The sequence below is a fragment of the Myotis brandtii genome, unplaced genomic scaffold (assembly GCF_000412655.1).
Source record: "Myotis brandtii unplaced genomic scaffold, ASM41265v1 scaffold220, whole genome shotgun sequence".
In the NCBI taxonomy this organism is placed as follows: domain Eukaryota; kingdom Metazoa; phylum Chordata; class Mammalia; order Chiroptera; family Vespertilionidae; genus Myotis; species Myotis brandtii.
In genome coordinates this window covers 1,455,814-1,466,977 of record NW_005358250.1, presented here as the reverse complement: position 1 = coordinate 1,466,977, position 11,164 = coordinate 1,455,814, and the positions used below count along the sequence as shown (strand labels likewise).

Sequence of the window (11,164 nt, the reverse complement as noted above, 5' to 3'; positions counted from 1 at the left end):
ACGTGCAAGTGGCCACCCTACCCCTAGCCGCTCGGTGCCTGTGTATGCAAATTAACTTGCCATCTTTGTTGGGTTAATTTGCATACTCCTGATTAGCTGATGGGTGTCGTGAAGGTATGGTCAATTTGCATCTTTCTAGTTTATTAGTGTAGATAGATCTGAAATCACAATTGTGTTTACAGATGAAGTTTTCTCACTCAATCCCCCCCCCCCTCAATTTTGTATAAGTTGTGAATATTTATTGGGCAAAAGAAAAGTTGTGAAAGTTGAGTTTTGAAGAATGACCTACTATTTGGATATTGGAGTCCTTATTTTAAATTGTGATTTTTCCATCTGTATTTTTACTTCATTGAGGAATTTTTTCAGCTTATCTTTTAAAAAGGTCATTACTCAGGATGTTTAAAGGCCCAGACAGTTATTCATACCTTTGTAGATTGTCTATTTTTCTTCTAAATGGAGCAGAGATCAACTGTGTTATTTGTTGAAATTAAAAGATAAATATGAACTTTGATTAGGCTGGTATATGAAAACTTTTTTTTTCTATATTGATTAAGGTATTACATATGTGTCCTTATCCCCCCCCCCCCCCCCCGTGTCTGTGTCCATTGGTTATGCTTATATACATGCATACAAGTCCTTTGGTTGATCTCTCCCCCTTACCCCCACCCTCCCTTACCTACCCTCTGAGATTTGACGGTCTGATCATTGCTTCTCTGTCTCTGGATTTGTTTTTGTTCACCAGTTTATGTTGTTCAATATATTCCACAAATGAGTGAGATCATGTGATATTTATCTTTCTCTGACTGACTTATTGTGCTTAGCATAATGCTCTCCAGGTCCATCCATGCTGTTGCAAATGGTAGGAGTCCTTCCTTTTTAAACAGTGTAGTATTCCATTGTGTAGATGTACCACAGTTTTTTAATCCACTCATCTGCTGATGGGCACTTAAGCTGTTTCCAAATCTTAGCTACTATAAATTGTGCTGCTATGAACATAAGGGTGCATATATCCTTTCTGATTGGTGTTTTTAGTTTCTTGGGATATATTCCTAGAAGTGGGATCACTGGGTCAAATGGGAGTTCCATTTTTAGTTTTATGAGGAAACTCCATACTGTTTTCCACAGTGGCTGCACCAGTTTGCATTTGCACTGGTAACTAATTTTGAAAAAAGTAACATCAACTACTTTTTCTTAAAATAGCTTAAATTATTACTTTATACATTTTAAAAATTGGTGTTTTTTTTTTTACATCACATGGTTACAAAATGTAGAGTCAATCTGTAATAGATTTTTTTCATTTATTTTTAGGTGTTCACCATATCTGTCTGCCCCGTTGGGTGCCCAAATATCCACATATACTCTTCTTATATATAGAACTCACTTGTTCTTTTTCCGAAAAGAGATAACCCAGTTATTATATCTAGCTGAAAAGTCAGGCTCTCTGGATGCAGTCCCTTTCATTAGATCCCAGAGTGGCTGCTTGTTCAAAGACCTGCAAACCAAGTCTGCACTTTACATACCTAGTATATAGTGGTGGAGAAAGAATAGGATAACAGTAGTAAATGTAGAAAAGGTGGTAATGGGAAACACTCAGTAAGTCACTAGTCCATATCGTTTATAAAATCCTACTGGGTAGGAGTGGCAGAGACTTCCTGACAGTGTAAAAAGCTCCTTGATTCTGCTCTTTGGTGTGGCCTTCATTGTTCCCTGTGTCTTCTAAAAGGTCTTACCTTATGCAGTATCCTCCAGGGCTACATCTGAGATAGGTATTGGTGAAAATGCCCTTTCTGGGAAATGTATAGCTTTTATAGCTTAGTTCTTGTTTATGAGCTTGTTGATGGGTATTATTTTGTAAACTTAAGAGGCTTTTGCAGTCTAGATTCTTTGTCTTTCCCACCCTCCATACAGTTATCTTTAAAAACTTATTTTCTAGACTTTTGGCTTTCTTTGAGCCAAAGGACCTGCCCAAACATAATGTGAAGACCCTTCGCCTTGTGCTCTGCTTATCCTAGGGATTTCTAACCCTGTTTTGGTACCTCTTCAACAGTCTGGTGAAACCTGTGGACTCTTCAGAATAATGTCTCAAAATTCATAAAATAATTTTTAAGATTACAAAGGAAATTAATTTATATTGAAATATGGCTAGCAAAATATTAACTTTGTAACATAGAAATAGATATGCCTTTAAATTTTTTAAAAAATATGTTTTTATAATTTTTTTTTTTTTTTTTTAGAGAGAGAGGAAAGGAGAGGGATAGAGAGATAGAAACACCAATGAGAGAGAAACATTGATCAGCTGCCTCCTGTACACCCCCTATAGGGAATTGAGCCTGCAACTTGGGCATCTGCCCTGACTGGGAATTGAACCACTGAGGCATACTGGCTGGGCTAGATGTTTCTTTAGTGGTAGGGAACCTTTTTTTCTTCCAAGGGCCATTTGGATATTTATAATATCATTCTTGGATCATACAAAATTATCAACTTAAAAATTAGCCTGCTATATTTGGTCAGACATTTAATTAACTCACCCCTAATGCCTTGGTACGGCCAGACCAAATGATTTCGTAGACCTTATACGGCCCACACATGGATGTTCCCCACTGCTGCTTTAAAGTAACACATGAAATATAAAAGATCTAGGGGCAAGTCTAATGCATTCATAATTCTGAAGTAGTTGATGAGTTTAAATAAAAATTTGAGCTTCTGTGACATTTTTCATTTGATATAAATATTTTTGTGATTTTTATTGATGGCAAAATCACAGGTACTGTTAATGGTACTGTTAGTGATTTGGTGTCTACTTTCATAATTAAAGGACATGCTAAATTTCAGTTACAAGTTAGTGGGGGATAAAGAATTTATTGTCTCCATCCAAGTTCATTGACCTCTTTTAGCTCCTGAGGGAATGATGGCTCTGTGAGGCTATTTGAAACAATAGTTTTGGGTGGAAAAACAAACACCCTTAAAACATTGCTTTTGTGTGGCAAAGTACCAGTCTTCTCTATTGCTAAGTCTGCAGTTTTGCAGCTAGTACTCAGTTACTTCAGTTTGCTACTTCAGAAGCAGTTGATGTTTTTTCAACCATGCAAGGCTTCAAATAATAGGACTCTTAGCTTAAATTGCAGACTATAGACAGGGAGTACCTCACTTGGCATTTTCTCCATCTCTGCTTGCAACTCTAATTGAAGTTTATTTCTCTCTTAGGACTTTAAGTGGCAAGGAGCTAACACATGCCAACATTTTAAATTTTCCCTACATTTCTCTTCTTGCTGTAGTCTTGGTTGGCATATGGTTTGCTTGCCAGCCTCTATGGATGACAGTTTGATCAAATTCTTCATCACTGTTTAATAAGTGTCTCCAGCTTTCTAACCTGTGCTATCAGATTTCTTAATGTTTGCCTTATCCACTCTTCTCTTAAGAGAATATCGTATATGAGGTTCTATTACTTGTATCACCCCACTTGCATGTGCCAAATTTCATGTTTGTTAGGAATTGCATTCATCCACTGATAGAGATTTATAGTACTTCACCATATAAAAAGTCTAGACCAGCGGTTCTCAACCTGTGGGTCGCGACCCCTTTGGCGGTCGAACGACCCTTTCACAGGGGTCGCCTGAGACCATCCTGCATATCAGACATTTACATTACAGTTATGAAGTAGCAACGAAAATAATTTTATGGTTGGGTCACAACATGAGGAACTGTATTTAAAGGGCCAGAAGGTTGAGAACCACTGGGCTAGACCAGGGGTCCTCAAACTTTTTAAACAGGGGGCCAGGCCAGTTCACTGTCCCTCAGACCATTGGAGGGCCGGACTATAGTTTAAAAAAAAGGTATGAACAAATTCCTATGCACACTGCACATATCTTATTTTGAAGTAAAAAAACAAAACGGGAACAAATACAATATTTGTATTTGCATGTGGCCCACAGGCCGTAGTTTGAGGACCCCTGTTCTAGACGGTAGGCAGTTCAGGGCTAGGATGACAGCTTCATAATTGCTTCACACAAAAACCAGGGACCAAGATTCCTTATCTCTGCTTCCATATCCTCAGTGTGTGGCTTCCATTCTCAAAGGTCACCTTACAATCCAAGGTAACTGTTGGAGCAACAACTTTTGATTTAAAAAAAATATATATTTCATTGATTTTTTACAGAGGGGAAAGGAGAGGGATAGAGAGTTAGAAACATCGATGAGAGAGAAACATTGATCAGCTGCCTCCTGCACACCCCCCTCTGGGGATATGCCCGCATCCAAGGTACATGCCCTTGACTAGAATCGAACCTGGGACCTTTCAGTCTGCAGGCCGACGCTCTATCCACTGAGCCAAAACGGTTAGGGCGGAGCAACAACTTTTGTGTCCACATTTTGGAAAGCAGGAAGGGCAAAAGGCGCAATACCATCTGTAATAAAATTTAGGTTGTATTCCTGAGGAAGAGGTAAAAACAGATATTAGGTGTTTTTAAAAACAGATTAGGCAATTAGTAGTCTTTGCCACATACCTTGCTTCTAGTTGCCTTGAGTGCCGAGATGCTGTAATAAAAGTTATATATATTATATAAAAATATGTATATATTAAAAATATGTATAAATCTCCTGAAATGCATGTGACTAGAATTCCTGCTGTGCTAATTACAAGGATTTCCTTTGAGTTCTCAGTTCAATTTCTCACATGTTGCCAAGTCTTAAGATGTCTGGAATTGAGTGGGAGGATTCAGGAACATCTAGGTCAACAACTTCATTACCTTTATTATTCTTATTTCTTTTATTTTCCTTGATGTCTTTTTCTTAACTCCATCTAGGGAGCTAACAATATCTACCCATTTCCCTATGTTTGAAAACATCCTTAATAATAAGCCTTGGCTACTCCTTGTGAGTCAGGGAAGTTGCTGAGAGAGGCCAAGCAATGTGCTAAAGTATTTGCTAAAAAGCATATTTGGGGTCATATCAGAGACAGTGTTTCACAGAGTGGAATTAGAACCCTCTCACCTCTCCCTGTGTAATGACTTAATGTTGAGTTCTTATATCTTGATGCTCTTTTACCTTTTCATTTTAAGCAGAAAAAATTCCTCATGGAACTTCTTTTAAGCAACAGATACCATCATAGATTTAAGAACTTTGAACATAATAAGTTTGCTTTCTCCCACAAGTAACGTTATCTTTTTATCTTTGTCTCCATCTTTTCATTTTTCTCTGCTATTTAAGTAGAACTATGTTCCTGTATAATGCTTGCTATTTGTCAATCTGTGTCATGAGTTATACTTTTTTTTTCAATTCATAAAGGATTTAGATCCTATGATTATCCTTACTTCATGCTGTTGAGTCCTCTTTTCTTTCACCTCTTCCTTTTAGCTTTTAAATGTGCAAGGTCTCGCTTATTTGGGGAGGAGCACACCCCACGTTCATTGGATAGTCACTATTTTAATCACTTAACCATTTTTGATCTTTTACCTACTATGTTACTAGGCATTGAGGAGACAGAAAAGAATAAGAACGTATCTTCCAAGGAGTTCATGGTCTCATGGGAGAAAGATAGGTAAAGATAATTATAATTCTTTATAAGCCCTGTGATAGAGGTATTTATATTCTATGGGAGCAGGATCTAGGTCAGTTTAGGACGTAAAGGATGGGAAGAGTGAATTGACCAGATTTTCTGGAGGGGGAGATGTTTGGGGCTGAGTCTCGAAGGAAAAATAAAAGCCAGCTAGGCAGAATAAGAGGAAAATAGCATTTTAGAAAGGAATACTTTTATTCCTTATCTAAATATGTTTTAGAGCTTGGCTGGTGTGGGTCAGTGGTTGAGCATTGGCCTATGAACCAGGAGGTCAAGGTTTGATTCCCAGTCAGGGCGCATGTCAAGGTTGCAGGCTTTATCCCCAGTAGGAGGTGTGCAGGAGGCAGCCGATCAATGATTCTCTCTTATTCTTGATGTTTCTTTTCTATCTCTCTCTCCCTTATCCTTTCTGCCTGAAATCAATAAAAATATATTTAAAAATAAATACATTTTAGATAACATGTACCTATATAGTGCTAAATAGCATATGAAGAACTAGTGCAGTGATGGCGAACCTTTTGAGCTCGGCGTGTCAGCATTTTGAAAAACCCTAACTTAACTCTGGTGCCGTGTCACATATAGAAATTTTTTGATATTTGCAACCATAGTAAAACAAAGACTTATATTTTTGATATTTATTTTATATATTTAAATGCCATTTAACAAAGGAAAATCAACCAAAAAAATGAGTTTGCGTGTCACCTCTCACACGTGTGTCATAGGTTCGCCATCACTGAACTAGTGTATGGTTACTATCTTTAATGAGGAGGGTGCGGGAAGAGGGAGTGAGGGTAGAAAGCTTAAGCCTATGATGCAATCCTCCTATCCTATATAATAAAAGCCTAGGTGGCGTCGCATGACGTTGTCACAAGATGGCCACCCCCTGTCATCACAAGATGGCTGCCACAAGATGGCCAACAGGGGAGGGCAGTTGTGGGTGATCAGGCTGGCAGGGGAGGGCAGTTGGGGGCAACCAGGCCTGCAGGGGAGGGCAGTTGTGGGCAACCAGGCTGGCAGGGGAGGGCAGTTGGGGGCGATTGGGCCGGCAGGGGAGTGGTAAGGGGGCGATCAGGCAGGCAGGCAAGCGGTTACGAGCCAGCAGTCCTGGATTGTGAGAGGGATGTCCGACTGCTGGTTTAGGCCCGAAACTGGCAGTTGGACATCCCCCGAGGGGTCCCAGATTGGAGAGGGTGCAGGCTGGGCTGAGGGAAACCCCCCTCCCATGCATGAATTTCGTGCACCGGGCCTCTAGTATAATAAATGCCTAATAGGCAAATCGACCAAATGGCAGAATGACTGGTGGAACAGCCGGTCGCTATGACGCGCACTGACCACCAGGGGGCAGACACTCACCACAGGAGCTGCCTCCAGCCCACGGGCCCCAGGCCAGCCAAGGTGGGTGCCAGCGGGGGCCCCCGATTCCGCCGGTCGAGGTGGGTGCCAGCGGGGGCCCCCTGATCACCCCGCCGGTCGCCCCACAGATCGGCCCTGATCGCTGGCCAGGCCTAGGGACCCTACTCATGCATGAATTATGTGCATCGGGCTTCTAGTTATACATATAAAACAGCGTGATAGTTGAAAATGAAGAGTTTAGGTCCCTATTCCCCCTCCCGCCAATTTGGAATGTATAATAGGAGAAAGAACAATTGAAAGTTTTTTGGCACAATAACATGAAAAACAATACTGACAAATTTCTCTTGGAGTATATGCATGGACTCTGGAGATGACTAGCAGGGAGGAGTGGTGAGAAATCATTATCTAGGAGGCCAGCTAGGAAGATTTTGGAATGAGGAGGTAATGAGGGCCTGATATTTCTTAACTAGATTTTCATAACCAGATTTCTCAGAACCTCTCATGCTCTTTTAAAATTTACTACCATCTGTTCTTTTATACAAGTGGACTTCTGTCATCCCTATTTCACTAAGAGGTTTCTTTCTAAAGTTACTGATCTGGGCAAATCTAATGGTCATTTTTTGTGTTCTCAACACTTAATGGAGAACCACTGCAGCGACTAGCCTAAGCATCAACAATGGAGGCACTTTTTTTACTTCCCCACCAAAAATATATAAAATTTAATGAACTACAAACAAAACAGAAGCCCAAGTTTTTCAGAGTCTAGATTTAAAGGAGATTTTATAGTGAACTTCAGATCTACGCTAGCAGAACTGATGAAAATAAGCACAACAATGGAATAATTCTTCCTCATGATGTCTTTGATAATTAGGCATCAACTTTCCAGCCTATTTAGATCTTAACTTCAAGTTTTAGCTGAACTTCTTCCTTCTCTACCTCTTAAGGCTTCAGTCATTGTTGTCCTCTCCCTTTTCTGAACCATTGCAGCACAAAGAGCTCAGCTTTGTACTCTTTTAAAAATTGTTTTAGCCCTAGCTGGTTTGCCTCAGTGGATAGAGCATCAGCCTGTGGACTGAAGGATCCCGGATTTGATTCCAGTCAAGGGCACATGCCCGAGTTGCGGGCTCGGTCCCGAGTGTGGGGCGTGCAGGAGGCAACCAGCTGATCAATGATTCTCTTTCATCACTGATGTTTCACTCTCTCCTTCTCCCTTCCTCTCTAAAATCAATAAAAATATATTTAAAAAATATTTTTTAGCTCTTTCTTGTGTTTGACCTTCCTGATTGGCCTTTGTGTTCTTAGATGGCAGGAGTTTTATACTTCGTGTGTGTGTGTGTGTGTGTTTGTGTGAGTGTGTATAAAATCTTACTGTAGCATAGCCCTGTACATATCCTATATAATTAAAGCCTAATATGCTAAGTGTTCAGTCGTCAGTTCAACCAAAGTGTAATATGCTAATGATATGCTAAGGTTGCTCAACTGCTCGGTATGACGTGCACTGACCACCATGGGGCAGACAGTCGACCGGTTGCTATGATGTGCACTGACCACCAGGGGGCAGATGCTCTGATTGGTAGGTTAGCTTTCTGTTTGGGTCCGGCCGATCAGGATTGAGCGAGATGGGCCGGATACACCCTGGAACCATCCTGTGGTCCCTACCCAGTTGGCCAACCTCCTGCGTCCCTCCCCGGCCCTGATCATGCACTGGTGGGACCCTCGGCCTGATCTGCACCCTCTCGCAATCCAGGACCCCCTCGGGATGTTGGAGGGCTGGTTTCGGCTCAATCCTGCAGGCCAGGCTGAGGGACCCCACTGATGCATGAATTTGTGCACCAGGCCTCTAGTGTAATTATAAATTCTTGTTAAATGTTATAACACAGATTAAGTACCTACTTACTATATGTCTTATTATATTGCTTTGACTCATAAAGTCTCAATTAGTGATACTGTTGGAAGGAGACAAGTTAAAGATGGTTCTCAATAGGAAACATCTGCAATATCAATTATATTCCAATTTATAATATACTTTTATATTAACTTTGAAAATATATGTGACTGATGCTTCGGGAATTTGAACAAAATAAAGCTACTCAGTGGAGACTTAATTGAGACAAATAGGATGACAGCATAGTATAATAATAGTCAATGTTTATAGAATGAAATGTGAAGAATAATAGCAGTAACTACTATTATCAACACCACCACCAGTAGCTAACATTTATTGAGTACTTACTATTTGCCAGTCATTGTTCGAAGTACTTTATGTCAGTGAAGTTGTTATTCTCATTTTACAAATGAGGTATGGTAGAAAAACTACTGGATTAGGCATTAGAAGATCTGGGCTCTGGTTTTAGTTCTGTTAATTATCATGTGAAGTTGGGTAAGTCTTTTAACTTCAGCAGACCTTAGTTTTTCATTTTTAGATTGAAGGGATTGGTCTCTAATTTCTAGGGTACTTTGCTACTCTCTTGACATTCTGTGATTTCTAAATTATCTTGTCCCTTTGTTACACAAGTTCTTTTAACCTATTATATGTGGAAGCAAGCATTTCTCGTTGAGATTAGAGAGCAGATTGGTAAGTGTTTTCTTGTGTTTTTTTAAGCTAAAGGTGCTGGATAGAGGAATGTAAAGTTCAGGTTCCAGAGACATGCATATAATAGAAATAAAGGCAATTTGAGAAAATGAGAAAGGTAAAACTGTGGATCTAAATATCTGAAAAACAATCAATAATAATAAAAGCATAATATGCTAATTAGACTGGACAGCCGAACAGCAGAATGACTGTCTGGACGATCTTCCGGACGAAGCCAGGGCTGTGAGGGCCAAGGCAGTCACCATGGTTGCAAGGGCCAAGCGCCTTTCATGAATTTTGTGCATCTGGCCTCTAGTCCTATATAATTAAAGGCTAATATTCAGATAAACGGCTGGTTGCTATGACGCACACTGACCACCAGGGGGCAGATGCTCAATGCAGGAGTTTCCCGCAGTCCCAGTCGCCCGATTGGGTCCTGCCTGCCAACCTCTTGGTCCCTCCCCCCTGCCGGCAGTCTCCGATTGGCCAATGGGGAATGGGGAGCCAGGGGTGGGTGGTGGCGGATGCGGGAGGTGCCAGGCCAAGGCGGGTGCGAGCGAGTGGGGCCCCGATCGCCCCGCTGGTCATCCCACACGCAGAGGGCAATTCGTGTTTGCGGCAGGGGGTGGGGCCGACTGCCAGCAGCTGGGGAAGATTGGCCCTGATCATAGGCCAGGCCTAGGGACCCTATCTGTGCATGAATTTTGTGTGCTAGGCCTCTAGTATATAATAGGATTCTACTGGCAATGCAGATATAATCCTCATGGTTGTTTATAATAGCTAATGCTTAATCCTGGTTACTTTATAGGGCATTAGTACTTTTGGTGCATATGTTATCGTGTTTCATTATCAAAGTAATATTTTAACTGTAGCTACTATTTTTTCATTTTATAGATGAGAAAGCTGGAGTTTAGAAATATTAGCATTTTCATGGTCCCACAGCAAGTAACTGGTAGAATCAGTACTTGAACTCTAGTCTGCCTGACTCAAGAGCCTGTATTCTTTATCATTTCTCCCAGAAGTTCAGATCCTAAGTGCATACCCCGTTGCTTTTTATCTGCAATCACTTGGGATGGACTTAGCCACACATTTTTTTCTTTTCAATGAGGCACTTTAAGTTTCTTACTTTGTTCTCTTTTTCCCGATATTTTGATATCATTTAGAAGCTTTTCATTCTTCTTTACTTTATAGTCAGGGTCACTATTCTTGCTTCTTTGATCCCAGGATAGAAAGGTTGGTACCTTCTGCTGAAAGTTAGCAATTCCATTGTGAAGTGTCATGCTTTTTTTCCCCCTGTACTTTTAATTCTTAGAAGAGCTTCCTCTCCAGAATGTGTTAACCTGTCAGATTTTGTTTTTCTTTTTTCTTTCTTTGGATTATAATGATCTAAAATTTTCAGCGTTGGAGTGAAATACATTACAGAATCCAGATCACTGGATGTTTAGATTAAGCCTGTTCTTGAGTTTTTGTTTTTTTTAAAATATATTTTTTTGATTTTTTTTTACAGAGAGGAAGGGAGAGAGATAGAGAGTTCGAAACATTGATTTAGAAACATCGATCAGCCGCCTCCTGCACATCTCCCACTGGGGATGTGCCCGCAACCCAGGTACATGCCCTTGACCGGAATCGAACCTGGGACCTTTCAGTCCGCAGGCCGACGCTCTATCCACTGAGCCAAACCGGTT

The 11,164-nt window shown here is 40.7% G+C and overlaps 1 protein-coding gene across 4 annotated transcripts in view; it reads left to right on the top strand.

Annotated features, from left to right (window-relative positions):
* The window catches only part of FOXJ3 (forkhead box J3), a 137,710-nt gene that overhangs the window by 50,108 nt on the left and 76,438 nt on the right, over positions 1-11,164 (top strand). The window lies entirely within an intron of this gene.